The sequence below is a fragment of the Pinus tabuliformis genome, chromosome 7, assembly GCF_031772625.1.
Source record: "Pinus tabuliformis cultivar Carrire ecotype Pingquan chromosome 7, CPIR1, whole genome shotgun sequence".
Lineage (NCBI taxonomy): Eukaryota > Viridiplantae > Streptophyta > Pinopsida > Pinales > Pinaceae > Pinus > Pinus tabuliformis.
Window position 1 is genome coordinate 1,024,901,598 of NC_142293.1, and position 26,120 is coordinate 1,024,927,717.

At 50.8% G+C, this 26,120-nt stretch overlaps 1 pseudogene; it reads right to left on the bottom strand.

Moving 5' to 3' along the window:
* Window positions 1–8,027: 8,027 nt before the first annotated feature.
* On the bottom strand, window positions 8,028–9,707 carry LOC149251121 (18S ribosomal RNA; annotated as a pseudogene).
* Between the last annotated feature and the right edge of the window lie 16,413 nt (window positions 9,708–26,120).

Consider the following 26,120-nt stretch of genomic DNA (forward strand, 5'->3'; position numbering starts at 1 on the left):
TGCACAAATCCAACCTCGAGTCACAACTTAGCATTTTTGATACGGGCTCGTTCGCTCGGGCGTGCCCTCGCCAGAACGACCCGCCCGAACGAGTTCACATGGGCGCCCTCAAACGACCCGGCCGAACAACCCTCCCGAACGGGTTCACATGGGCGCCTAAAACGACCCGCCCGAACGAGTTCACACAGGCGCCCTCAAACGACCCGCTCGAATGAGTTCACACAGGCGCCCTCAAACGACCCGACCGAACATTTTTGCATGGGTGCTCGAACGATCGAAACGAAGCGACAAGGGAGAGCCGGGAAAACGAGCTGCATGAACGCGCAAAAAGCCATCCTCGGGTCACAACTTAGCATTTTTGATACGGACTCGTTCTCCCGGGCGCGCCCTCGCCCGAACGACCCGCCCGAACGAGTTAACATGGGCGCCCTCGAATGACCTGCCCGAACGACCGAAACGAACTGACAAGGGATAGCCGGGCAAACGAGCTGCACGAACATGCACAAAGCCAACCTCAGGTCACAACTTAACGTTTTTGATATGGTCTCATTCGCCCGGGCGCGCCCTCGCTCGAACGACCCCCCCGAACGAGTTCACACAAGCACCCTCAAACGACCCGCCCGAACGAGTTCACACAAGCACCCTCAAATGACCCGCCTGAACGACCGAAACGAACCGACAAGGGAGAGCTGGGAAAATGAGTTGCACGAACGTGCACAAAGCCAACCTTGGGTCACAACTTAGCATTTTTGATATGGGCTCGTTCGCCCGGGCGTGCCCTCACCCGAACGACCTGCACGAACGAGTTCACACGGGCGCCCTCAAACGACCCGCCCGAACGACACGCTCGAACAACTGCCCCGAACGAGTTCACATGGGCTCCTCAAACGACCCGCCCAAAAGACCCGCCCGAACGAGTTCAGATAGGCACCCTCAAACGACCCGCCCGAACGATCCACCTGAACGAGTTCACACGGGTGCCCTCAAAAGACCCACCCGAACGATTTTACATGGGTGCCTAAACGACCGAAATGAAGTGACAAGGGAGAGCCGGGCTAACGAGGTGCACGAACATGCACAAAGCCAACCTTGGGTCACAACTTATTATTTTTGATACGGGTTCGTTCGCCCGGGTGCGCCCTCGCCTGAACGACCCGCCCGAACGAGTTCACATGGGCACCCTCAAACGACCCGCCCGAATGCGTTCACACGGGCGCCCTCAAACGACCCGCCCGAATGACCGAAACGAACCGACAAGGGAGAGCCGGGAAAACGAGCTGCACGACTGTGCACAAAGGCAACATCGGGTCACAACTTAGCATTTTTTATACGGGCTCGTTCGCCCGGGCGCGCCCTCGCCTGAACAACCCGCCCGAACGAGTTCACACGGGCGCCCTCAAACGACCCGCCCGAACGACCCACCTGAACGAGTTCACACGGGCGCCTCAAACGACCCGCCCGAATGAGTTCACACGGGCGCCCTCAAATGACCCGCCCGAACGAGTTCACACGGGCGCCCTCAAACGACCCACTTGAACGATTTGCATGGGTGCCCGAACGACCGAAACGAAGCGACAAGGGAGATCTGGGCAAATGAGTTGCACGAACATGCACAAAGCCAACCTCGAGTCACAACTTAGCATTTTTTATACGGGCTCGTTCGCCCGAGCGCGCCCTCGCCCGAACGAGTTCACACGGGCGCCCTCAAACGACCCACACAAACAACCGAAACAAATCGGTAAGGGAGAGTCGGGAAAACGAGCTGAATGAACGTGCACAAAGCCAACCTCGTGTCACAACTTAGCATTTTTGATACGGGCTCGTTCGCCCGGGCACGCCCTCGCCTCAACGACCCGCCTGAAAGAGTTCACACGGGCGCCAGCAAACGAGCCGCCCGAACGACCGAAACGAACCGACAAGGGAGAGTCAGGCAAACGAGCTGCATGAATGTGCACAATGCCAACCTCGGGTCACAACTTAACATTTTTGATACGGGCTCGTTCGCCCGGGCGCGCCCTCGCCCGAACGACCCGCTCGAACGAGTTCACACGGGCGCCCTCAAACGACCCGCCCGGACGACCGAAACGAACCGACAAGGGAGAGCCACGCAAACGAGCTACACGAATGTGCACAAAGCCAACCTAGGGTCACAACTTAGCATTTTTTATACGGGCTCGTTCGCTGGGGCGCGCCCTCGCCGGAACGACCCGCCCGAACGAGTTCACATGGGCACCCTCAAACGACCCGCCCGAACGATCGAAACGAACCGACAAGGGAGAGCCGGGAAAACGAGCTGCACGAATGGGAACAAAGCCAACCTCAGCTCACAACTTAGCATTTTTGATACGGGCTCGTTCGCCCGGGTGCGCCCTCGCCCGAACGAGTTCACACGGGCGGTCTCAAACGACCCACCCGAACGGCCGAAACGAATCGACAAGGGAGAGCCAGAAAAATGAGCTGCACGAATGTGAACAAAGCCAACCTCGGGTCACAACTTAGCATTTTTGATATGGGCTCATTCGCTCGGGCACGCCCTCGCCCGAATGACTGAACCAAACGAGTTCACATGGGCGCCCACAAACGACCCGCCCGAATGATTTTGCATGGGCGCCCGAACGACCAAAACGGACCAACAAGGGAGAGCTGGGAAAACGAGCTGCATGAATGTGCACAAAGCCAACCTCGGGTCACAACTTAGCATTTTTGATATGGGCTCGTTCACCCAGGCGCGCCCTTGCCTGAACGACCCGCCTGAACGAGTTCACGCGGGCGCCCTCAAACGACCCGCCCGAACGACCAAAACGAACCGACAAGGGAGAGCCGGGCAAACGAGCTGTACAAACGTGCACAAAGCCAACCTCGGGTCACAACTTAGCATTTTTGATAAAGGCTCATTTTCCCGGGCCTGCCGTCGCCCAAACTACCCGCCCGAACGAGTTCACACGGGCGCCCTCAAACGACCCGCCCGAACGACCGAAATGAACCAACAAGGGAGAGCTGGGCAAAAGAGCTGCATGAACGTGCACAAAGCCAACCTCGAGTCACAACTTAGCATTTTTGATACAGGCTCGTTCGCTCGGGCGTGCCCTCGCTCGAACGACCCGCCCAAACGAGTTCACACAAGCGCCCTCAAACGACCCGTTTGAACGACCGAAACGAAGTGACAAGGGAGAGCTGGGCAAACGAGCTGCACGAACGTGCACAAAGCCAACCTCGGGTCACAACTTAGCATTTTTGATATGGGCGCGTTCGCTCGGGCGCGCCCTCGCCCGAACGACCCGCCCAAACGAGTTCACATGGTTGCCCTCAAACGACCCGCCCAAACGAGTTCACACGGGCGCCTTAAACGACCCGCCCGAACGAGTTCACACAGGCGCCCTCAAACGACCCGCTCGAATGAGTTCACACGGGCGCCCTCAAACGACCTGCCGAACGATTTTGCATGGGTGCCCAAATGACCGAAAAGAAGCGACAAGGGAGAGCCAGGCAAATGAGCTACACGAACGTGCACAAAGCCAACCTTGGTTCACAACTTAGCATTTTTTATACGGGCTCATTCTCCCGGGCATGCCCTCGCCCGAACGACCCGCCCAAACGAGTTCACACGGGTGCCCTCAAACGACCTGCCCGAACGACCGAAACGAACCGAAAATGGATAGCCGGCCAAACGTGCTACACGAACATGCACAAAGCCAACCTCAGGTTACAACTTAGCATTTTTGATACGGGCTCGTTCGCCCGGGCGCGCCCTCACCCGAACGACCCGCCCGAACGAGTTCACACAGGCGCCCTCAAACGACCCGCCCGAACGACCGAAACGAACCGACAAGGGAGAGCCGGGAAAACTAGTTGCACGAACGTGCACAAAGCCAACCTTCGGTCACAACTTAGCATTTTTGATATGGGCTCGTTCGCCCGGGCGCGCCCTCGCCCAAATGACGCGCCCGGACGAGTTCACACGGGCGCCCTCAAACGACCCGCCCGAACGAGTTCACACGGGCACCTCAAATGACCCGCTCGAATGAGTTCAAACGGGCACCCTCAAACGACCTGCCCAAACGATCCGCTTGAACGAGTTCACACGGGCGCCGTCAAATGACCCACCCGAACGATTTTGCATGGGTGCCTGAACGACTGAAATGAAGCGACAAGGGAGAGCTGGGCAAACGAGATGCACGAGCGTGCATAAGGCCAACCTCGGTTCACAAATTAGCATTTTTGATATGGGTTCATTTTCCCGGGCGCGCCCTCGCCCGAACGACCCACCCGAACGAGTTCACACGGGTGCCCTCAAACGACCCACCCGAACGAGTTCACACAGGCGCCCTCAAACGACCCGCCCGAACGACCAAAACGAACCGAGAAGGGAGAGCCAGGAAAACAAGATGCAAGAACATGCAGAAAGCCAACCTCGGGTTACAACTTATCATTTTTGATACGGGCTCATTCGCCTGGGCGCGTCCTCGCCCGAATGACCCGCCCGAACGAGTTCTCACGGGCGCCCTCAAACGACCCGCCCGAACGACCCGCCCGAACGACCCGCCCGAACGACCCACCCGAATGATTTCACACGGGCGCCTCAAACGACCCGCCCGAATGAGTTCACACAGGCGCCCTCAAACGACCCGCCCGAACGAGTTCACACGGGCGCCCTCAAACGACCCGCCCGAATGATTTGCATGGGTGCCCGAACGACCGAAACGAAGAGACAAGGCAGAGCTGGGCAAACGAGCTGCACGAATTTTCACAAAGCTAACCTCGGGTCACAACTTAGCATTTTTGATACGGGCTCGTTCGCCCGGGCGCGCCCTCGCCCGAACGAGTTCACACGGGCGCCCTCAAACGACCCGCACAAACGACCGAAACAAATCGGTAAGGGAGAGCTGGGAAAATGAGCTGAACGAACATGCACAAAGCCAACCTCGTGTCACAACTTAGCATTTTTGATACGGGTTCATTCGCCCGGGCGCACCCACGCCTGAATGACCCGCCTGAAAGAGTTCACACGGGCGCCAACAAACGACCCGCCCGAACGACCGAAACGAACCGACAAGGGAGAGCCGGGCAAACGAGCTGCATGAACGTGCACAATGCCAACCTCGGGTCACAACTTAGCATTTTTCATACGGGCTCGTTCGCCCAGGCGCGCCCTCGCCCGAACGACCCGCTCGAACGAGTTCACATGGGCGCCCTCAAACGACCCGCCCGGACGACCGAAACGAACCGACAAGGGAGAGCCAGGCAAACGAGCTGCACGAATGTGCACAAAGCCAGCCTAGGGTCACAACTTATCATTTTTGATACTGGCTCGTTTGCTTGGGCGCGCCCTCGCCGGAACGACCCGCCCGAACGAGTTCACATGGGCACCCTCAAATGACCCGCCCGAACGATCGAAACGAACCGACAAGGGAGAGCTGGGCAAACGAGCTGCACGAATGGGAACAAAGCCAACCTCAGGTCACAACTTAGCATTTTTGATACGGGCTCGTTCGCCCGGGTGCGCCCTCGCCCGAACGAGTTCACACGGGCAGCCTCAAACGACCCGCCCGAACGACCGAAACGAACCGACAAGGGAGAGCCGGAAAAACGAGCTGTACGAACGTGAACAAAGCCAACCTCGGGTCACAAATTAGCATTTTTGATATGGGCTCATTCGCCCGGGCACGCCCTCGCCCGAATGACCGGCTCAAACGAGTTCACACGGGCGCCCTCAAACGACCCGTCCGAATGATTTTGCATGGGCACCCGAATGTCCAAAACGGACCAACAAGGGAGAGCCGGGAAAACGAGCTACATGAATGTGCACAAAGCCAACCTCGGGTCACAACTTAGCATTTTTTATATGGGCTCGTTCGCCCAGGCGCACCCGCCCGAACGAGTTCACACAGGCGCCCTCAAACGACCCACCCGAACGACCGAAACGAACCGACAAGGGAGAGCCAGGCAAACGAGCTGTACGAACGTGCAAAAAGCCAACCTCGGGTCACAACTTAGCATTTTTGATACAGGCTCATTTGCCCGGGCCTGCCCTCACCCAAACTACCCGCCCGAACGAGTTCACACGGGCGCCCTCAAATGACCCGCCCGAACGACCGAAATGAACCGACAAGGGAGAGATGGGCAAAAGAGCTGCATGAACGTGCACAAAGCCAACCTCGAGTCACAACTTAGCATTTTTGATACAAGGTCATTCGCCCGGGCGTGCCCTCGCCCGAACGACCCGCCCAAACGAGTTCACACAGGCGCCCTCAAACGACCCGCCTGAACGACCGAAACGAAGTGACAAGGGAGAGCTGGGCAAACGAGCTACACGAACGTGCACAAAGCCAACCTCGGCTCACAACTTAGCATTTTTGATACGGGCTCGTTCGCTCGGGCGCGTCCTCGCTCGAACGACCCGCCCAAATGAGTTCACGTGGGTGCCCTCAAACGACCCACCCGAACGAGTTCACACGGGCGCCTAAAACGACCCGCCCGAACGAGTTCACACGGGTGCCCTCAAATGACCCGCTCGAATGAGTTCACACGGGCGCCCTCAAATGACCTGCCCGAACGATTTTGCATGGGTGCCCGAATGACCGAAACGAAGCGGCAAGGGAGAGCCAGAAAAACGAGCTACACGAACGTGCACAAAGCCAACCTTGGTTCACAACTTAGCATTTTTGATACGGGCTCGTTCTCCCGGGCACGCCCTCGCTCGAACGACCCGCCCAAACGAGTTCACATGGGAACCCTCAAACGACCTGCCCGAACGACCAAAACGAACTGACAAGGGATAGCCGGCCAAATGAGCTGCACGAACATGCACAAAGCCAACCTCAGGTTACAACTTAGCATTTTTTATACGGGCTCGTTCGCCCGGGCGTGCCCTCACCCGAACGACCCGCCCGAACGAGTTCACACAGGCGCTAGGGGCCGAAAGGAAGAAGGGAAGAAAACAACATGAAAGAAAGAGAGATATCAAACACCTCCACCGGCTCACAGGGGGAGGCTCAAACAGAGAATAAGCATCCCGACCCCTGTGCCTTCGCAAAAAGGGGGGGAATTGCAGGGGACGGAGATCGAGAAGGACTAGGGTGGCCACCCTCAGAACTCGCACTGCTTTTCGTCCTTCTTGAAAACCAATCCACAACAATCCCACCTTTTCTCCGTAAAGCCAAGGGGCCAAAATCAAGAAGGGAAGAAAACAACAGGAAAGCAAGAGATATCAAATGTGGCTACCGGCTCACAAGGGGAGGCTCAAATAGAGAACAATCTTCCCAAACCCCGCGCCTTCGGAAAAAGGGGGGAAATATAGGGGAAGATGATCGAGAAGGACTAGGGTGGCCACCCTGGGAACTCACACTACTTTTCGTCCTTCCCGATCACCAATCCACAAAAATCCCACCTCTCCTCCGTAAAGCTTAGGGGCAAAAGGAAGAAGGGAAGAAAACAACACCAAAGAAATAAAGATTCCAAGTAAAGAGAGAAGCTCAACAGAACACCGAGTAGATGTCCGCTAACCAAAAAGAAATCAAGCAAGGCACCCAATCAAAAAAGCATCCCACCTCTTCACACCCTCCCACATGCATTCAACACAACACCCTTTCCAGCTTTACAACATAGAAAACAACCAAGCAAATAAATCACAACCTAAAACTGACCAATAGAAAAGACAAGGGCCACGATGAGACCAGTGTCTGGAGCACGTCACTAAGAGGCACACACCCCCCAACCCAGTGGCACAAGGCTTCAAACAACAAATAGACCGCTGCCAATAACACAAACCCACCCCGCTCTTGCACCCCTCCATGTACAAAACACCCGACAAGAGAGTCAACGGGGGTCAAATAATCAAACTCCAAAGAGGAGTTGTCACTGGCCGACGCTCAACACTGGAGAAAGCCGCAGGCCACAAATACATTGATGGTGCAAGGCCACTAGAGAGAGGTACGTTCGCAAAGTGCACACCACGAAACAAAGAAATGACACAAGTCCCACAAAAAACCCACAATCCAAAGGGAGGAACAAAGACATGACCCGCTACTTCTTTTTCCCTCAGAAGGGGAGTGGGTCATGAGAGGATGAGGAATTCCCTCGACGGCAAAGGCACGAGATAAGATTGCCACCCTCATGCCTGTCGGCGGGGAAAATTGCGATCTCGATGGAGCTCAGAGCGAACCACCATCGTCGACGCAATCTGAACACTTCACCGGATCATTCAATCGGTAGGAGCGACGGGTGGTGTGTACAAAGGGCAGGGACGTAGTCAACACGAGTTGATGACACACGCTTACTAGGAATTCCTCGTTGAAGACCAATAATTGCAATGGTCTATCCCCATCACGATGCAATTTGAGAAGATTTCCCGATCCTGTCAAACCAGGAATAAAAACTCGTTGGCTGCATCAGTGTAGTGCGCGTGCGGCCCAGAACATCTAAGGGCATCACAGACCTCAAACTTCCATGGCCTAAACGGCCATAGTCCCTCTAAGAAGCTGGCCGTGAAGGGGAACCTCCGCGTAGCTAGTTAGTAGGCTGAGGTCTCATTCGTTATCAGAATTAACCAGACAAATCACTCCACCAACTAAGAAAGGCCATGCACCTCCACCCATAGAATCAAGAAAGAGCTCTCAATCTGTCAATCATAAGGTGCTGGCGGAGTCCTTAGAGCAACATCCACCGATCCCTGGTCAGCATCGTTTATGGTTGAGACTAGGACGGTATCTGATCGTCTTCGAGCCCCCAACTTTCGTTCTTGATTAATGAAAACATCCTTGGCAAATGCTTTCCCAGTGGTCCGTCTTTCATAAATCCAAGAATTTCACCTCTGACAATGAAATACGAATGCCCCCGACAGTCCCTATTAATCATTTCTCCGGTCCTGAAGGCCAACACAATAGGACTAGACTCCTATCATGTTATTCCATGCTAATGTATTCAGAGCATAAGCTTGCTTTGAGCACTCTAATTTTTTCAAAGTAACAATGTCGGAACTACGACCCAGCCAATTAAGGCTAGGAGCACGCCGTCGACAAAAGGGACAGAAGGGCAGGTGTACACCGAGTAGGCGGATCGACCCTTACGACCCAAGATCGAACTACGAGCTTTTTAACTGCAACAACTTAAATATACGCTATTGGAGCTGGAATTACTGTGGCTGCTGGCACCAGACTTGCCCTCCAATGGATTCTCATTAAGGGATTTAGATTGTACTCATTCCAATTACCAGACTCGATGAGCCCAGTATTGTTATTTATTGTCACTACCTCCCCATGTTAGGATTGGGTAATTTGCGTGCCTGCTACCTTCCTTGGAGGTGGTAGCCTTTTCTTAGGCTCCCTCTCCGGAATCGAACCCTAATTCTCCGTCACCACCATGGTAGGCCTCTATCCTACCATCGAAAGTTGATAGGGCAGAAATTTAAACGAAGCATCGCCAGCACAAGGGCTGTGCGATCCATCGAGTTATCATGATTCATCAAAGAAGCGGGCAAGCCTGCACCGGCCTTGTATCTAAAAAATGCATCCCTTCCAAAGAGTCTAGACTTGGTGCATGTATTAGCTCTAGAATTACTACGGTTATCCGAGTAGTATGGCACCATCAAAAAAACTATAACTGATTTAATGAGCCATCCGCAGTTTCACAGTCTGAATTAGTTCATACTTAGACGTGCATGGCTTAATCTTTGAGACAAGCATATGACTACTGGCAGGATCAACCAGGTAGCACCCTCCGCTTCAAAGGGCATTCCGGGTGCTCTCTTACCGAGAGCTAGTCTGAACACCCATCAAGTCAAAGAGACGTCAAAATATCATGTAAAACTTTTATGCCTTGCACCTCTTGCATCCCAAGAAGGAAGCACACGCAACATGCCAAGGACATGGTGAAAAAATGGGCAGACCTGCCGAGCCACAACGCACCAAGGCCACTCTGGAGTTTGCAGCCATGGCCCAACCAATAAGAAAACGAGCGATCACTCACTGACTCCCTTAGAAATGCCTCCAAAGGCCTCCACGCCCCGCACCGAGGGCACCTAGGAGTCCACCCGGACAGCAGCAACGATGGACCTCGATCACCTGATCGCCTGCGGCAACCTCGATGCAAAGGAAACAAATGGAGAACGACCAACCACGCAACCTCTATATTACAAATGAGCCACAACCCTCCCCGCCCCCGCATCGAGGCCACCTAGGAATCCACCCGGACAGCACCAACGATGGACCTTGATCTCCCGACTGCTTGCGGCAGCCTCGATGCGAAGGAAAAGGAAGGAAATAAAAAGAGGACGACCGACCGCACAAATCCTATCATAGAGAGGCCATACAAACCTCCCCGCCCCGCACATGCCACCTAGGAGTCCACCCAGACAGCAGCAACACTGGACCTTGATCGGATGATCGCCCGCGGCAGCCTCGACACAAAGGCAAGGGAAGGAAATCATACAAGACAAACCGAGGCCGCAACCTCCCTTAGAAATTCCCCCCAACCCACCGCTCCCCTCCCCGTACAGGGGCCACCTAGGAGTCCACCCGGACAACAACAACGATGGACCTCAATCGCATGATTGCCTATGGCAGCCTCAATCCAGAGAGGAAACGAAAGGAAATAAAACAAGACCAACCGAGCCCACAACCTCTCTCAGAAATGCCCCCCGACCCTCCACGCCACGCACCGAGTCCACCTAGGAGTCCACCCACGACAGCAGCAACAGTGGACCTTGATCACTTGACCTCCTGCGACAACCACGATGTGAAGGCAAAGGAAGGAAGTTAATGCAAATGAAGAGGGTCGCTACACAATACAAGAATACATATCCGAACAGGAGGAGGAGGGATCAGGCAGCTCCACACCCCACGCACCCTACATACAGGAAACCTAGGAGATTTCCCAAAGCTTTACCGACCAGACGATGAATAATTTTCCCCTAGGGCCACCTCCATACAAATGAGGGAGGTCAAAGCGTTCCACCTCGAAATCCTTCCTCCAGATAGCCCCCACCATCGATGACTATAGTAGCAAGCATCCTCCCCATTGGACCACGAGCGCATACACAATTGAAAAACAAGTGCCCCCCAACCCTCCCCGCAAAGAGGCCACCTAGGAGTCCACCCGAACAGTAGCAACGATGGACCTCGATCACATGATCGCCTACGGCAGCCTCAATGCAAAGGAAACGGAAGGAAACAAAACAACAAGACCAACCAAGCCCACAACCTCTCTTAGAAATGCCCCCCGACCCTCCACGCCACGCACCGAGGCCACCTAGGAGTCCACCCGCACCAGCATAAACTGTGGACCTCAATCACTTGACCACCTATGGCAACCACGATGCGAAGGCAAAGGAAGGAAGTAAATGCAAATCAAGAGGGTCGCTACACAATACAAGAACACATATCCGAACAGGAGGAGGGATCGGGCAGCTCCGCACCCCACGCACCATACGTACAGGCAACCTAGGAGATTTCCCACAGCTTTACCGACTGGACGATGAATAATTTTCCCCTACGGCCACCTCCATGCAAAGGAGGGAGGTCGAAGTGTTCCACCTCGAAATCCTTCTTCCAAATAGCCCCCACCATCGATGTAGAAAGCCTCCTCCCCATTGGACCACGATCGCATACACATTTGAAACAAGAAGTGCCCCCCAACCCTCCCTGCAGAGAGGCCACCTAGGAGTCCACCCGGACAACAGCAACGATGGACCTCGATCGCATGATCGCCTGCGGCAGCCTCAATGCAAAGGAAACGGAAGGAAAAAAAACAACAAGACCAACCGAGCTCACAACCTCTCTTAGAAATGTGCCCCCCGACCCTCCACGCCACGCACCGAGGCCACCTAGGAGTCCACCCACGACAGTAGAAACGATGGACCTCGATCACTTGACCGCCTGCGGTAACCATGATGCGAAGGCAAAGGAAGGAAGTAAATGCAAATCAAGAAGCTCGCTACATAATACAACAACATATCCAAACAGGAGGAGGTATCGGGCAGCCCCGCACCCCTCGCACCCTACGTACAAGCAACCTAGGATATTTCCCACAACTTTACCGACTGGACAATGAATACTTTTCCCCTACGGCCACCTCCATGCAATGGAGGGAGGTCGAAGTGTTCCACCCTGAAATCCTTCTTCCAGATAGCCCCCACCATTGACATAGTAAGCCTCCCGTTGGACCAGGGGCACATACACAATTCAAAAAACAAATGCCCATAAACGTTGTGACTTAATATTTCCAACCGCAAAAGCCTGCCACGCACGCAAGATGCAAGGGAAAATCCGACCCCTCGATCAAACATATGGGCCAACACATCTATCAAAACCTCAAAGCCAATGCAACCACGAACAATGTGCACTTTGAAAGGAAAGCCAACCCTTGACTTTACAACAAGGAGAACAATGCCTCACATCACCCAACGGAAAAAGCAAGCAAGAGGGAGGGTAGGTGGTTTACAACCAAAACCCTTCCACTTCCCTCTTAAATGTATGCATCTCAACCGACAATGCCAACACGGAAAGAGTACAAGCACAAGACACCGACACCATAAACAGCCGAACAATGAAGAGGCTAGCCATCACAAGGAGCCACACCACAACAACCCATACAACTCCCAAAACTTGGAGCAGAAGGGGAATTGTTCACATATGCCTCCCGGGACAAGCATGGCCAACATTACCGCTCATGCGCTACCGAGTGGGTATGGAGAGAAGATGAAAATCAGACACCCTACAAACGACCCAAGGCCATTCTTGAGGCAAACCCAAAAAACAACTCAATTACCAACCCACCTTTCACACGAAAAGCAAAACCCTCCACACCAAATAGGGAGGAGGTGAACAATATAACAATGAGACAATTTCAATGGAGCCACAAATGGCTGCCCAACTCAATCAAAATTATCTATTCGCAACAGCCGAGGGGCATGATAGTGACATAGGCAACGACGGAGTTTTGAGGCTTCCATCTGGGACCACAACAACGAAGGCTCAAAGGAGCGCCGAGGAAACTATCAACATTCTTATCGTTGGGATGGGAAAGAGGGACGGGGATGAGCATTTCCCACGTTACCACTCATGTGCTACCGAGCGGGGATGGAGAGAAGATGAAAATCGGCCACCCTACAAATGACCCAAGGCCATCGTTCGAGCAAACCTGACAAAGCAACTCGATTACCAACCCACCTTTCACACAGAAGGAAAACTTGTCACCTATATCTTCTGGAGGGACACGAGGGGGACCAGGACGAGCCAAGGATCCACACCACAACAACCTATATAGCACCAAGAACTTAGAGAGTAGAAGGGGAATTGTTCACGTATGCCTCCAGGGACAAGCATGGCCAACATTACCGCTCATGCGCTACCGAGTGGGGATGGAGAGATTATGAAAATCGGACACCCTACAAACGACCCAAGGCCATCCTTCAGGCAAACCCGAAAACACAACTCGATTACCAACCCACCTTTCACACGGAAAGAAAACCTGTCACTGGTATCATCTGGAGGGGCACAAGGGGACCAAGACAAACTAGGGAGCCAAACCACAACAACCCCTACAGCTCCAAGAACTTAGAGAGAAATTGTCAACATATAACTCCCAGGATGAGCATGAGCAACATTACCACTCATGCACTACCGAATGGGGATGGAGAGAAGATGAAAATCGGCCACCCTACAAATGACCCAAGGCCATCGTTCACACAAACACAAAAACACAACTCGATTACCAACCCACATTTCACACGAAAATAAAACCTGTCGCTGGTATCATCTGGAGGGGCATGAAGGGGACCAGGACCAGCCAGGGAGCCACACCACAACACAACAACCCATACATCTCTAAGGACTTGGAGAGTGGAAGGGGAATTGTTCACATATTCCTCCCAAGACGAGCATGACCAACATTACCGCTCATGCGCTACCGAGTGGGGATGGAGAGAAGATGAAAATCAGCCACCCTACAAATGACCCAAGGCCATCGTTCAGGCAAACGTGAAAACACAACTCGATTACCAACCCACCATTCACACGGAAAGAAAACCTGTCGCTGGTATCATTTGGAGGGGTGCTCGAGGACCAGGACGAGCCAGGGAGCCACACCACAACAGCCCATACAACTCCAAGGAGTTGGAGAGCGGAAGGGGAATTGTTCACATATGCCTCTGAGGCCGAGCCTGGCCAACATTACTTCTCATGCGCTACCGAGTGGGGATGGAGAGAAGATGAAAATCGACCACCCTACAAACGACCCAAGTCCATCGTTCAGGCAAACCCGAAAACACAACTCGATTACCAACCCACCTTTCAAACGGAAAGAAAACTTGTCGCTGGTATCATCTGGAGGGGCATGCGGGGACCAGGACGAGCCAAGGAGCCACACCACAACAGCCCATACAGCTCCGAGAACTTGGAGAGCGGAAGGGGAATTGTTCACATATGCCTCCCAAGACGAGCATGGCCAACATTATCGCTCATGCGCTATCGAGTGGGAATGGAGACAAGATGAAAATCGGCAGCCCTACAAACAACCCAAGGCCATCATTCAGGCAAACCCGAAAACATAACACGATTACCAACCCACCTTTCACACAGAAAGAAAACCTGTCGCTGGTATCATCTGGAGGGGCACTCGGGGACCAGGACGAGCCAGGGAGCCACACCACAACAGCCCATACAGCTCTAACAACTTGGAGAGCGGAAGGGGAATTGTTCACGTATGCCTCCCAGGACGAGCATGGCCAACATTACTGATCTTGCCCTACCAAGTGGGGATGGAGAGAAGATGAAAATTGGCGGCCCTACAAATGACCCAAGGCCATCGTTCAGGCAAACTTGAAAACACAACTTGATTACCAACCCACTTTTCACACGGAAAGAAAACCTGTCGTTGGTATCATCTGGAGGGGCATGCGAGGACCAGGACGAGCAAGGGAGCCACACCACAACAACCCATATAGCTCCAAGAACTTGGACAGCAGAAGGGGAATTGTTCACATATGCCTCCCAAGACGAGCGTGGCCAACATTACCACTCATGCGCTACCGAGTGGGGATGGAGAGAAGACGAAAATCGACAACCCTGAAAATGACCCAAGGCCATCCTTCAGGCACACGTGAAAACACAACTCGATTACCAACCCACCTTTCACACGGAAATAAAACCTGTCACTGGTATCATCTGGAGGTGTTGTCGAGGTAAATCCCCTCTGCGGACATAGGCGATCCCTACTAGTCCAAACAAGGTCTAGCAACAATCAAACAACGTTAACACGCAGGTTCCTAATTACAAATAAAATACCAATGATGAAGGCCTACCTGGATCCCAACGCTAATACTTATAGAAGAGTTGAAGCTCCCGTTCCTTTGCTCCAGCTGGTCACAATCCTCACGATCATCGTGCACGGACACCTGCACATGCAAAGAACGATACAAACACAAGCATAAAATCCAATAGATGTAACTATATATCAGTCAGAAAGGATATAACTCAAACATCATCATAAAGACATTAAGAGTGGAACCATAATGATAGTCATCTATTATTAATAAACAAAGAAGAATACAACCATAGTTCTGACGTCACATCCTTCTCAAGAGGGTCCAGCCAGCAAGTCTCTCAAGAATTCACCCTTGAAGGTAGATCTCCCAAGAAAAAAACTCTCTCTCACACAAGTTTACTCAAGAAAGAAACACTTCACAACCTTCCTTAAGCTCCCTAGCAATTCCACACTTATCACACCAGCTACCTATCAAACTCACACACTAGCAGCAACACTCCAAGCACTATGAATTCCAAAAACTAGCTGCTCATGGCAATGGTAGAGGCTTAAATAGGAGAAGGAGTCTCCATGAATGGTGGGAGGATGAGCTTATCTCCAAGGAAGGTGGCTCAAATGACGAAACAGACATGCCAGAGAAGGGAGGGCAACATTTGCAAGGCCAACAACCAGGTCTGGAGTCATCTAGAAGGTCGGCTGTTAGAACAAACTCACCCAAACTGGATCAGTGCGGGTCCATAACCGCACTGAAGCGCTGACATCGCTGCTAAATAACAAAGAAGGTCATGTCAGCGTGATCAGATATGAATAACAGACGCGCTGTCTCATGAAATTCAACCAGCGCGAGAATCACGTGTACTTCCGCGCTGGCAGCGCATTCGGTCTGTTATGGTGTGCCCATCAGCGCATTTATTTTGACAACGGTCGCGATGATAGTAAAACTTTGGCAAAGTGGGTCGTTTGGCAACATTAGAGAGCATGAGCATGATTAATTTGGACTCATGACACAGTAGGAAGACTGGTAGGAAGACAGTGACAAATTACTGTGTAACAGATGCCCCCTAAAGCATGAAGCCCGAGAGAGTGGGAGGGGTGAAATGCTTTACGAAACATGCTGAACTGGAACACCACTAGGAAGAACCTACACGTATGTACAACTGATATCTCTGATAATCAATTACATGTAGTCTAGGCATGGGCGCAGCCATCCAAAAGACATATGAAAGAGGTCTGTGGTATGGACGCAGCCACCCAGCTAATGAGACCGTGATGATAGTAAAGGTATGGTCGCAGCCATCCATGAAGACTCAGGTATGGGCGCAGCCATCCATCAATGAGTCATGTAATGATCATAATAATCCACAAAATCGCAGCCTGGATTTCAACAGACAAAACCCAGGGTCTTGCGCTCCAACTCGACCCGAACAAAGTACAAGTCCAAGCATGTGAATATAGGAGTTGAGGTCAAACATGCAAGAACATCGTCTGATTACCGGTCAATGATGAAAATTGTTAATAGACGCGAGAGGGACCACCAATAATGACAATGGTCCTCAAGGTACTATAGGTACAATCTACGGCATGTGAAACAATGAGCTAGCGTCGAACACCCGCAGAATCATTCGATCAAAGGCCAATGATGAAAACCTCACGTCGAACACGAAGAACCTACCATTGAGGCATGCAGGGTCTAAGGCACCTAAAGGGAGTCCCTAGGTCAACTTCCTGGATAATGAGCTGAAGTCGATAGGAAGTGACCTTGATCGAAGGTGGGCCATAATGTTTCCCACATCATCGACACGAGACAGAGAAGGATAAGACATTTTGTGTGAGGTATCAGAGGAAGGTTGAGTATTCTTGCAGAGGTCAACTTCTCTTGAACATATCGGCGGCACAACAGTGGACTTGGCAGTATTGATATTCAAATGATCAAGGGTCATGGTGACAAGGAAATGAGCAGATGAAAAGTCAAACAGGATAACTTAAACCCACGGAGGCCAGTGTAAAACAAGATGAGAGGTGCCCACCCAGACATGAATGGAGACAAGTTCCATGTTCAAGAGCGACATACTGCCGACATGACAATGATTATGATTCCATTTTACCCACCATTTCTGGCGAGTACCCCGATTATTTTTTGATGACAAGCTTGACGGGGATAGCATATGATTGGAAGGCATCATTTTGACAGAATCCAACGTCATTAAAGTTTAACGAGTCTGACAACGGAAGAACTTGGCGTCTTTTCATGTTTAGAGAGTTTGAAAAGACAGCAGAAAAGTAAACTCTAGGGGGGTCCTTTTTCATAAAGTTGTGCCTCTCGAGCCCGAAAAAGTATAAAACAATGCCCAAAAGAACTGCCCGACCAGTATGATCGAGGAGTACTTTTCGTAAGTAGTGACTTCGACCCGAAAAAGTAAAAAAGTGATCGATATCACGTTGTTTCATGACCATTAACGAACCTGAAACGACAAGGGTCCGACGATCTTTTCATTTTTTACACGGTCGAAAAAGAGTTTAAAGACGACCTCCTCTTATTTACATTTAACGAGTCAAGAGGGAACTCAGTAATCTTTTCATCTTTAGACGGTCGGAAAAGAGCTGAAAGAAGACCTCCATTTTTATTTTCTTTAACGAGTCAAAAAGGGAAAATACTCGGCAATATTTTCATATTTTACGAGTCAGAAAAGAGCTTAAAGGTGACTCATCCTAGAGGAACGAGTGGTATAAAGGATGACAACTGGTTTCGTCAATGGTGGAACTACTCAAAACATGTAATGGTCAAGAGGTTGGCTAATAAAACCACTCATCGCTGCGGTTCCTCAGGAAAGGAAAAACAACCAAGTGAAAGCATATGATCGGCCAAAGAGATGGTGGCAATGTAATGAAACAACCAAGGCTCATCTAGCAGAATTTAGCGGATAAAAATGGCAATCACGAGATGTAAATCGGGTTGGGTTCATTTTTACACAAGCTTGAACCATGGAGAACTTTGCTTGGATTCTGTTTCATGTTTACACAAGCTTGAAACGAAAAACTATGCTTGTTATAAGTTCACATGCCCCCAGGCATAATGACACAAAATGAGGTACATGCCCCCCAAGAATAATGAGGTTGACCTAGGAAAAGAACTATCCTCATAACCCTTGTTTCATTTGTTAACGAGGTCGCCACAAGATCAAAACTATCCTTGGACCAAAACTAGTTTCATTTTTTAAGGAGCTTGACACCAGAAAGGAACTATGCTCCACCAAACCTAGTTTCATTTTTTAAGGAGCTTGACACAGGAAAGGAACTAAGCTCCACCCGAACTTCATCATAAAGAACATGAAGTCGGGACTTCCAACATTGCCACTCCCGGTGAAAGGGAAACATCTTGGAAGTCAGGGCCCAATGCCCCCAAGACACTATGCACGATGGCAGAATCACTGGATTCAGGCATGGGATAGGTGGCCACGTAGTTGATCTGCGGTGGGGCAGATACAACTGGTGGATAAAAAGTAGGAGGGGACGAAAACTGCGCAGGAGGCATCGGGGGAGTAACGAATGACAATTGATCGATAGTCACAATTCTTCCATCGTGTGGAAAGCAAACCACACGGAAAAGCGAAGAGACAAGGGCCCCCATAGCATAAACATAGTCGCGACCAAGGCGAAGACTAAAGTCTAAAACACCTTGGGTAATCAAGACGTCTATATAGACGGTTTTGCCTCCCAAAGTAATAGGGAACTTCAGGAGAACTCCTAGAGATGGACAGGCTCCTCCATCGAAGGCCAACAGATTCTGAGTGATTGGCCCAAGCTGCAGGGAACCGAAGGCTTGCCAAGTAGTGTACGACATAAGACTGACAGATGCCCCTTCATCCAAAATAGTGCCAGGTACTGCCTTAGCACAAGCATGTACTGTGATCTGGAAAGGTATATGGGATGGAAGGCGACTGGCAATCAGGCGATTCCAATTAAAGGAAGCGACCAAACTACTTGGTGGGGGAATCGTATGATTGCCCCCATGTGCTAAAGGAATCGAAGGAGAACCTTCAGGAGCAGCTGGGTTAGGAGAGTCATTTCAGGACTCAAGAGAATCTGAAGAGATGAGAAGAACATGGGCGTGATTCTCTTCCGAAATAGAGTGAGCGAGCGGCGGACTCGAGTCGACACTCTTTCCGACCAATGGTTGGTTTGGAACAGGCTGGGGGCAGCCCGGTTCGGGAAGAGGGGCCTGGACAAGAGAAGAATTTGAAGCAATCTCTTTGTCAGCAAGGGGACGATCTGCAGCTGTAGAGAGACGTCGATATCCAACGGGTAGTTGGGGTGAAGGAGCTATAAGACTTGCCAAAAAACTGGAGGCTTTATCTATGAGCGGACAAAGGTGAAGGGGATGATTGCCTTCACAAAGTCTACAGGGGGTTCGAATCTTTCCTTTTCCGTTACCATTCCCAACTGATAAGGTAGCATCGCCGTGAGCTTCGGAGGATGATGAGGGGCGGGCTGGATCATGAGACCATACTTCTAAGACCCTGGGAATGCCAGGACAATAACGAAGAAGATGGTCCCCCTTGCATAATCTACAAGGAAATTTGACCTTCCGCAGAGGAGCGGAAGGGGGCCTGAATTCTGGTGTACTCGAGGGGGTAGATGCACTTGTAACCTCTCCCTTAGGAGCCTTCTTCTTCTTCGTCTTCTTCTTCTTCTTCTTAGCCACCTGGTTACTCAAATCTAGACTTTCACCAGGTGAAGTAGAAGATGAGGACGTAGAAGTGGGTGTAGAAGGGGAGAGATCCACTTTAGAATCAACATGATGTTTTTCAGGTGGAGGCACGGATTGACTAGAAGGTGAGACGGTAGGGACCAAAGAGGTTGATAATAACCAAACCGGCAACCCAACAATTAACCCAGGAAGGGACAACGTTACCATGTACGGAGCACCAACATTTCCAAAGGAAGGAAACGACCAGGATTCCCTTCAGAGGGGATGCCTGGGTTGGTAAACTTCGGGAAAGTTGCCATCAAAAACGAGGAGAAATCCTACACAAACTAACGCAAACAAGATCTAACTGGGTAGATGTGAACGTGGTCAAATAAATCTTTAGGACGCAAGGACATAACTTGACCTCTTCATTTTTTAAGAGTTGAGAAAAGGACAAAAAGATGACTCTAGTCACCTTCGAGTGTTTAATGAGCCTGAAGTGACAAGTGCTCAGATGGACCTTTTATTTTAGGGAGTCTGAAATGGATCAAAAGTGACTACTCTGGAGAGCTAGGCAAAAGGTTTACCAGACAATCTGTAAAACTACATATACACCTTGGTAGTCATATGAAAACCAAGGACTTTCCTTACGGCAGTCAATCTTCTCGAACACTGTGTTCAGTGCATTACGACTTGTAAGGCGGTAGACACAGCTTCCTATGGATTAAGGATGATAACCTAGTGGGGTCTCCCCATATACTCGACGGTACATGGGAGCTCAAATCTGTGCTAGACCACTTGTTGCGTCACGGAAGGAGGAATCACCCAACCTTAAGTGAAACAAAAGTGACTAGGTTTAACGATGTCGGAGCACGTCTCTAGCCTAGACCTCTAAACAATGAGCGTTATGTTCCAATGCGTTTTTAAGTTCATTCAGTTCATTTTACGGTTGATCTTGAATTAGGTTTCGGTTTTCAGGCCCTACCGTATGAGATCTCTCAAAATTTCCTAGATGCAAACTATATGCCAAAATATGTCATTCCATTCGATGAATGCTAATTACGAGAGAGTTAGAAGGCTTTCGTACAAACGAAATGATCACAAAACAACAAACAGCTTCTCTAATGTAGCTAATGGAAATTCACAATATTTTCTTTAATATGACTAATCTTTAATCAAAACGAAAAGCTTCTAGTTCTCATTAACCAATACAAAGCAAAAGAGATTTTTTTTTTTGTTGATGGCAAAGTGCATTAGACAAACTTTTGAGAAATAATAACAAACAAATGTGAAAAGAGCCGGTTGACCCCAAACAACTGTGATCCCTGTCCAGGTAGTGATAACTAATCGAAACAATGCGAAGACTGGTTCAATAACAATCACCTAAACAACCAAGCAGAAGCAAGCAAAGAGGAAGGTTTCACAAAACTACTAGCAAGCAGCAAATGAACCTTTGTAAGCGAGTAACCAAGCAAAGCTGATCCAAAGAAACTAGGATGACAAAACTAGGTCACAAGACACAAAAAGCAAGATTAGCTCAACAAGACTTCACAAGAAAGTGCTTCAATCTTCAGACAATGAAAATCAAGTCATAAACCAAGTGAAAACAGCAGGGGAAGAAAGACCAACAGGCTCAGGAGGCAGAATTGAAGAAATCCAATTCTACAGGTATCAGCGCGGGTGATGCACAACAACAAAGCGCTGATCCGAAACCACGCGTAGCAACAAAGCACTGTCAGCGCGCAAGTACACGGCTTAACCGCGCTGATCCGATTTCAAGAACCGTCGCGACTGTTCAGTGTATAAGCGCGATGATCAAGAAGTCAAAGAAATAGCAATGTGATGGCAGCGCTACTATTTTATTATAAACCGCGCTGAAGCTAAAAAGCGGGCACAATCGAGCCAAAAACTCCCAAACCAAGACAATCAGTCTTTAAACAATCAAGGCACCTTCCAGGTTGAACCAGGAAATCCAAAAATAGAGAACTAATCCCCAAGCTTTGAAAGGAGAGCAAAAATCAAACTCAAGGAAAAAAATGAACACAAAAGGACAAAAGCCAGCTCCAAGCTGTTTAGTTCGTAAACCAAACCGGAGACTAACTGAAGTGGCTTTGATCTACTTCGCTAATGCATATCAATAGCGTTTCGAAGGCTATCTGGCCATGCTTCAGGCTCCGTATAAAGTTTACAAATCAAACAACAAGATAAAAAAAATCCCCAGCGGAGTCACCAAATTGTTGTGGAGGTAAATCCCCTCTGCGGACAGAGGCGATCCCTACTAGTCCAAATAAGGTCTAGCAACAATCAAACAATGCTGACATGCAGGTTCCTAATAACAAATAAAAAACCAATGATGAAGGCCTACCTGGATCCCAATGCTAATACTTGTAGAAGAGTTGAAGCTCCCGTTCCTTTGCTCCAGCTGGTCACAATCCTCACGATCCTCATGCACGGACACCTGCACATGTAAAGAACGATACAAACACAAGCATAAAATCCAGTAGATGTAACTATATATTAGTCAGAAAGGATATAACTCAAACATCATCATAAAGACATTAAGAGTGGAACCATAATGATAGTCGTCTATTATTAATAAACAAAGAAGAATACAACCATAATCTGACGTCAAATCATTCTCAAGAGGGTCCAGCCAGCAAGTCTCTCAAGCATTCATCCTTGAAGTTAGATCTCCCAAGACAAAAACCCTCTCTCACACAAGTTTACTCAAGAAAGAAACACTTCACAACCTTCCTTAAGCTCCCTAGCAATTCCACACTTGTCACACCAGCTACCTATCAAACTCACACACTAGCAGCAACACTCCAAGCACTATGAATAACAAAAACTAGCTGCTCATGGCAATGGTAGAGGCTTAAATAGGAGAAGGAGTCTCCTTGAATGGTGGGAGGATGAGCTTATCTCCAAGGAAGGTGGCTCAAATGACGAAACAGACATGCCAGAGAAGGGAGGGCAACATTTACAAGGTCAACAACCAGGTCAGGAGTCATCTGGAAGGCTAGCTGTTAGAACAAACTCGCCCAAATTGGATCAGCGCGGGTCCATAACCGCACTGGAGCACTGACATCGCTGTTGAATAACAAAGAAGGTCATGTCAGCGCGATCAGATATGAATAACATACGCGCTGTCTCATGAAATTCGACCAGCGCGGGAATCACGTGTACTTCCATGCTGGCAGCGCATTCTGTCTATTATGGAGCGCCTATCAGCACGTTTATTTTGACAACAGTCGCGATGATAGTAAAACTTTGGCAAAGTGGGTCGTTTGGCAACATTAGAGAGCATGAGCATGATTAATTTGGACTCATGAAACAGTAGGAAGACTGGTAGGAAGATAGTGACAAATTACTGTGTAACAGGAGGGGCGCAAGGGGGATCAGGACGAGCAAGGGAGCCACACCACAACAGCCCATACAGCTCCAAGAACTTGGAAAGCAGAAGGGGAATTGTTCACATATGCCTCCCAAGACGAGCATGGCCAACATTACCGCTCATGCGCTACCGAGTGAGGATGGAGAGAAGATGAAAATCGGCCACCGTACAAATGACCCAAGGCCATCATTCAGGCAAATGCAAAAACACAACTCAATTACCAACCCACCTTTCACACGGAAACAAAACCTGTCGCTGGTATCATCTAGAGGGGCGCGAGGGGGACCCGGACGAGCAAGGGAGCCACAACACAACAACCCATACATTTCCAAGAACTTGGAAAGCAGAAGGGGAATTGTTCACATATGCCTCCCAAGATGAGCATGGCCAACATTACTGCTCATGCACTACCAAGTGGGGATGGAGAGAAGATGAAAATCGGCCACCCTACAAACGACCCAAGGCCATCGTTCAGGAAAACGCGAAAAAACAACTCAATTACCAACCCACCTTTCACACGGAAAGAAAACCTGTCGATGGTATCATCTAGAGGGGCGCGAGGGGGACCAAGATGAGCAAGGGAGCCACACCACAATAGCCCATACAGCTCCAAGAACCTGGAAAGAAAAAGGGGAATTGTTCACATATCCCTCCCAAGACGAGCATGGCCAACATTACTGCTCATGCGCTACCGAGTGGGGATGGAGAGAAGATAAAAATCGGCCACCCTACAAACGACCCAAGGCCATCGTTCATGCAAACGCAAAAACACAACTCAATTACCAACCCACCTTTCACACGGAAACAAAACTTGTTGCTCAGATCATCTGGAATTTGCATGGGCCCGCGCACGACCGAAACGAAGTGAAAAGGGAGAGCTGGGCAAACAAGCAGCACAAAAATGAACAAAGCCAACCTCGGGTCACAACTTAGCATTTTTTATACGGGCTCGTTGGCCCGTGCGCGCCCTCGCCCGAACGAATTTTCATGGGCGCCCGCACGACCAAAACGAAGCGACAAGCGAGAGCCGGGCAAACGAGCTGCACGAACGAGCACAAAGCCAACCTCGGGTCACAACTTAGCATTTTTTGATACGGGCTCATTCACCCAGGTGCGCCCTCACTCGAATGACCCACCCAAACGAGTTCACACGGACGCCCTCAAAGGACCCACCCGAATGATTTTGCATGGGCGCCCAAACGACCGAAACGAAGCAACAAGGGAGAGCTGGGCAAACGAGCTACACGAACGTGCACAAAGCCAACCTCGGGTCACAACTTAGCATTTTTGATACGGGCACGTTCGCCCGGGCATGCCCTCGCCCGAACGAACCACCCGAACGAGTCCACACGCACACCCTCAAACAACCCGCCTGAACGATTTTGCATGGGCGCCCGAATGACCGAAACAAAGCGACAAGGGAGAGCCGGGAAATCGAGCTGCACGAACTTGCAAAAGAACACCTCGGGTCACAACTTAGCATTTTTGATACGGGCTCGTATGCTCGGGCGCGCCCTCGCCCGAATGACCTGCGCGAATGAGCTCACACGAGCGCCCTCAAACGACCCGCTCGAAGGATTTTGCATGGGCGGCAGAACGACTGAAACGAACCGACAAGGTAGAGCCAGGCAGACGAGCTGCACCAAGCCAACCTCAGGTCACAACTTAGCATTTTTAATACGGGTTCATTCGCCCGGGTGCACCCTCGCCCAAACGACCCGCCCGAACGAGTTCACACGGGCGCCCTCAAACGACCCGCCCGAACGATTTTGCATGGGTGCCCGAACAACCAAAACGAATCGACAAGGGAGAGCCAGGCAAACGCGCTACACGAACATGCATGAAGCCAACCTTGGGTCACAACTTAGCATTTTTGATACGGGCTCGTTCGCCCGGGTGTGCCCTCGCCCGAACGAGTTCACACAGGCGCCCTCAAACGACCCGCACGAACGACCAAAACAAACCGGCGAGGGAGAGCTGGGCAAACGAGCTGAACGAACGTGCACAAAGCCAACCTCCTGTCACAACGTAGCATTTTTTATACGGGCTCATTCTCCCAGGCGCGCCCTCGCCCGAATGAGTTCACACGGGCGCCCGCAAACGACCCGCCCGAACGACCGAAACGAACCGACAAGGGAGAGCCAAGCAAACGAGCTGCATGAACGTGCAAAAAGCCAACCTTGGGTCACAACTTAGCATTTTTGATACGGGCACGTTCGCCCGGGCGCGCCCTCACCCGAACGACCCGCCCGAACGAGTTCACACGAGCGCCCTCAAACGACCCGCCCGAACGACCGAAACGAACCGACAAGGGAGAGCTGGGCAAATGAGCTGCACGAATGTGAACAAAGCCAACCTCGGGTCACAACTTAGCATTTTTGATACGGTCTCATTCACTCGGGCGCGCCCTTGCCGGAATGACTCGCCCGAAAAAGTTCACACGGGTGCCCTCAAACGACCTGCCCGAACGACCGAAACGAACCGACAAGGGAGAGCCGGGAAAACGAGCTGCATGAACATGAACAAAGACAACCTCGGGACACAACTTAGCATTTTTTATACAGGCTCGTTCGCCCGGGCGCGCCCTCGCCCGAACGACCTGACCGAACGAGTTCACACGGGCGCACTCAAACAACCTACACGAACGACCGAAAAAAACCGACAAGGGAGAGCCGGGCAAACCAGCTGCACGAACGTGAAAAAATCCAACCTCGGGTCACAACTTAGCATTTTTTATACGGCCTGGTTTTCCCGGGCGCACCCTCGCCCGAATGACTGGCC